A 5,121-nucleotide genomic window follows, 5' to 3' on the forward strand; every position below is an offset into this window, starting at 1 on the left:
GCTGGCCTCGCTTGCTTCCCCGGGCGCGGCCCGCGACGCGCTGCCTTCGCCCATCGCTCTCAGGAGCGGCCGCCCGACGCGCCGCCTCTCCTCCGCCGTATTCCCCCGCGGCTGGTAAGTCGTGCTGTGGGGGTCGTTTGGTGCTTGTGGGGGGCTCTGGGGGTTGACGGTCGTCCCCTGCGACCCTCGGAGCGGGACACACTCACCCTCTTGCGCCTGATGTTGTCGAGTCTTCGTTGAAGAGTCAGGATAGGTAATCGGCCACGGTGTGGTCCGCTCCAGGCTGATGGCGCACTGTAAAACAAAAGGGTAATAAGGATAAATACCAACGGAGAATGCAGGCATTGGAGTCCTTCATGCGGGACAACCAAAGGAGGGGTTCGTGGTCGACCACTAGCTCAAACGGGTTGTTGGCCAGATAATACTGCAGGGCTCCCACAGCCCACTTGACCGCTAGCGCCTCTTTCTCGACTGTAGAATACTTCTTCTCTGGGGGTTGGAGCTTGCGACTCAAGAAGAGGATGGGATGTTCTTCGCCGTCCACGGCCTGGGCCAACATGGCCCCGAGTCCGGTACCGGACGCGTCCGTGTGCAGGACAAAGGGGCGACTAAAGTCGGGGTTACGCAACACGGGTTCATGCGAGAGACACTGCCTCAACATGGCGAACGCCGCTTCTTCTGTCGGGCCCCACCGTAACTGATTGGGGCGGTCTTTTCTCAGACAGTCGGTGAGCGGACTGGCTTTGGATGCGAACCCGGGGATGAACCGGCTGTAGTAGCCCACAAAGCCTAAGAAGCGCCTCAGTTGCCGCTTTGTGGTTGGTCGCGGATGTGCCTCTAGGGACGTCACCTTGTCAGGCAGCGGGCGGAGCCGCCCGTGTCCCACCGCGTACCCCAGGTATTTTAGTTCTCGGAAGCCTATCCTGCTTTTGTTTGGGTTGGCAGTTAAACCCGCCTCTCTAAGGGCCTGGAGTACTTGATGCAGGTGGGAGACGTGCGATTCCCAATCGGCGCTACAAATGATTATGTCGTCGATGTACGCCTGGGCAAAGGTGCTACACTTGGAGAGGGCCCTATCAACGAGTCGTTGGAATGTTGCGGCCGCGCCGTGGAGTCCAAACGGCATTCGTTTGAATTGGAATAGACCGCGAGGTGTGGCGAAGGCCGTCTTTTCCCTGTCAGCCGGGCGGACAGGCACCTGCCAATACCCCTTGGTAAGGTCCAACGCGGAGAGGTACTTGGCGGTGCCCAGTTGGTCGATGAGTAGGTCGGCCCGCGGCATCGGGTACGCATCGAACTGTGCCAGCTTGTTCAGCTCCCGATAATCGATGCAGAACCGTACGCTCTTGTCCGGCTTAGGTACGAGGACGATTGGGCTCCTCCATGCGCTAGTTGATGGCTCTATGACATCCAGGCGACACATGGTCTCTACTTCCTTCTCTATGACGTCTCTCAACTTGGGTGCTATCGGTCGCGAGGGTACTCTAGCCACATGGCCGGGCGGGGTCACGATACAGTGCTCCACCAGCTGGGTGCATCCGGGCGTTGTCGAGAAGACCCCAGGGTTGGTGCGGAGCACGCCGAGAACGTCGTTGCGCTGGTCCTCGGACAGCGACTCGTCCAGTTCTGGACAGGCCGTGAGAAGGTTCCCGTCCTGCCATGGTGCTGTCCCTTCTGGCAGGTCACCTGGTACCGTTGCTAGCTGTGTCTCCTCGATCGAGGGCCGTCGTTCATACCATTCCTTAAGATCATTGACATGTACGGTTTTTCGCCGTCGGAGTCCGGTACCGTACTTTACTTCGTAGGTCAAGGGTCCTAGGACCCGTGCCACGATGAACGGTCCGTGCCATGGGTCTCCCTGGGCCGGGGCCATGACCGCTCGGGACACCAGGACCCGGTCGCCCACCTGGAACGTCCTTGCTCGGGTACCCCGGTCATATCGCTGCTTTTGGGCGTCTTGGGCCCGTTCTAGGTTGTTACGGGCCGTCTGGCGCACTGTCTCCAATCGTTCTTTCAGTCTCCGTACGAACTCACACGGTATCTCTTCATTCCCGTCCGCCTCGCCTGGGGTTTGACCCTCCATGGCGCCCAAGATCCCTCTCGGCTGACGTCCGTATACTAGCTCAAAAGGGGAAAACCCTGTGGAGGCCTGGGGTGTCTCCCGTATGGCGAACAAGATTGGGTCTACATATAAGTCCCAGGCCGTGGGTTTCTCATATGCCGTCTTTCGCAGCATGTTTTTCAGGGTTTGGTTGAGTCGTTCCACTAACCCGTCCGTTTGGGGGTGGTGTACTGCTGTATATATCTGACGTATCTGTAACGTCGCGCACACCTGGCGCATCAGTTGCGCCGTGAATGGGGACCCGCGGTCGGTGAGGATCTCCTTTGGGAGTCCTACCCAGGCGAAGTATCGCATAAGGGCCCTGGCCACCCCGGCACTCTTTAAGCTAGGGAGCGGTATTGCCTCCGGGAACCGGGTGGCATAATCCATTATTACGAGCAGATAGCGGGCTCCTCGTGGGGTTCGTGGTAGGGGCCCCACGAAGTCTATCGCCACCCTCTCAAATGGTATCCCTATTATGGGCAGCGGCGCCAGGGGCGCCCTGGGCTCGGCCCGGTTGGCCATACGTTGACATACCTCGCACGAGCGGCAGTACGCCTTCACATCCCGGGCTACCGCGGGCCAAAAGAAGTGGGCGAGTACCCGTTCAAGGGTATTCACTCCTTGGTGTCCGGACCATGGATGGTCATGTGCGGCCCGGAGGACCGTAGGGATGTGAGTATGGGGAACCAGGAGTTGGCGATATTCTTCCACTCTCCCTTTTACCTCCCGGAACCACTGGCCTCCCTCCTGCACAATGCGTGGCAACCTCTGCCCGAGGCGGGGATCTACCACTATCCCTTCTCTTACCGCCGTGCGTCGTCGGAGTCCTTCCAAGGCTTCATCGTGTGCCTGTGCTTGTCCGAAGTCGGGGTCCTCCGCCCATCCGCGGAAGGTGTCTCCGAGGTCCTGGTCTGTTGACGGTCCAGACATGGCCTCTCCGACCGGGGCTGCCAGTTCTTCATCTCGTGCGTGGACTTCCCCTTCTTCCTCTTCCGGGGGTCGGGCAGCAGCCAGTACCTCGACAAAGCAGGGGGCGTCCCGACCCAACAACAATGGAAATGGCAGCTTTTTAACCCGGGCTAGGGGGACCTCCCAGTGCCGACCCAGGTAAACCAAATGGGCCATCACCACCTGGCACTTCTCTTCGTGGCTGTGGAAGCACACCACAGTAGCTGTTCGGACTACCGGGAGGTACGACGGGAGGAGGTGCGACCTCACCAGGGACAACGAACTCCCGCTGTCGACTAAGGCTTTAACCTCCTGACCACCCAAGTGTACGGGAAGTACCCACGCTGGGGGCCTCCGACCTACTACTGATGTTTGCATGGTGACTTCGTGGCCCAGGTCGCATTCCATCAGCGGGCAGTCCCGTCGTAGGTGGCCCCACTGACCGCATGTGAAGCACGGGCCGGGCCCCCCGACGGCTCGGGCCCCTCCGGCGGGGGTTGGGGTACCCTCTACTTTCGTGGAGTTTCCACGACTGGCTGGGGGAGTCGCCCAGTGTATCGGGATAGCGCCAGGAACCGGAAGTCCTCGTGCAGTACCGTGGCGCGCTCTGCCGGCCTTACCCCCGTCATCCCCGTGCCGAGGGCCGGGTGGTCCACCGGTCTTACCCCCCAGCGGTGCTCCGCGGCCGGCCTTGGGTGCCTCCACGCGGTGTCCGTTGTCTCGTCCTTCCGCGGCCAGGAAATTTTCCCACACTTCCTGCGCTCCACTGAGCTTGTTTGGCTTCCAACAGGTAACCCAATGTCTTGCCCGTTGCGGCAGGATGTGTAACAGCTGTTCTATGACCATTAGCTCCACCACTCGCTTACCATCATCGGTGGTGGGGGTGAGCCAGCGGGTGGCTGCATCCTTCAGTGCCGCTATGACGGCGCGGGGCCTGACCGGCTGAGGAAGTTGATATGAGCGTAACCGTTGTCGATGGGTCTCAGGCGTCACCTCCAACCTGTCGAGTATGGCGGCCTTCACCTTGGGGTAGTCAGCGACCTCTGCCCGTTCCAAGGCCTTCACGGTGGCCTGGGCCTCACCAGTGAGATAAGGGCCCAGGATATAGGCCCATTGTTCCTTTGGCCATTGAGAGGCTTCGGCTACCCGTTCGAACGCTTCCAAATACGCCTCGATTTCGTCATCGGGTCCCAATTTTGTAAGCGTCATCCAAGGGCTGCGGGTGGCATTCCCGGGACTGCCGCCACCTTGCGCTGGACGGGTCGCCACTGCCTGTTGTAATTCCCTTACCAGTGAGGCCTGAGCCGCTTGTTGCTGTTGGAACAGGTCTCGCAGTAGCTGCGCCTGATGTTCTGCCAGCCATTGTCCGAACTGGGCAAAGTCCATGGCAGGGGCCCCTGGACTTCCCGTACCAGGTCGGACCTTTATCGACTCTTGGCTGGAGTCCGACTCGCTGGACTCCTCGGAGGAAGACGCCTGCAGCGTGTCGCGTCCGGGGGGAAGGTCACGCCCTGGGCGTTCCGAAGGGGGTAGCCACCCGGGAGGGGCCGGTAGGTGCGGTGTTGGCCCACCTAGCGGGTCTGGCATGCCCGCATTCTCCACCACTCTGTCACGTTCTCCCTTCTGCTTCGGGGTGGCGCCCCCGGTGGCCGTTATGTGGCCGTAGGTCCACACCCCGTGGAGGGTTGTGTGGCCCCAGAGGTGGCTGGGGTGAGGAAAAAGGCGGGGAAGAGAAGACCTCACAATGGCAGGGGGCGGGGTTCAGTACACCCCGAGTGCCCATCTGCCCGCATGCCAGGCCCACGCTTCTCCAGGTCTCTCTCTCTCTCTGTCTTCTCCAGCCTGCTTCGTGCCTCTTCCTCCCTGGACCTCTCAGGTCCCCGCCTTTTATTTCCCCTTCCCCCTCCCTCCAGGGTCACACCCCTCTCCGCCTCCCAGGCCCCGCCCTGCTTCAAGAGGGAAGACGCCCAGGGGGCGTTTCCCAGCCGTGCGCACGCCGCCGGCGGCTGAAGCGGCCCGGAGGCTGCGCCGCCGGCACCGCCCTGCATCACCCCTCCCTCATCGGGCCC

This window comes from Gekko japonicus, unplaced genomic scaffold (genome assembly GCF_001447785.1).
Source record: "Gekko japonicus isolate JY-2015 unplaced genomic scaffold, Gekko_japonicus_V1.1 scaffold1161, whole genome shotgun sequence".
In the NCBI taxonomy this organism is placed as follows: domain Eukaryota; kingdom Metazoa; phylum Chordata; class Lepidosauria; order Squamata; family Gekkonidae; genus Gekko; species Gekko japonicus.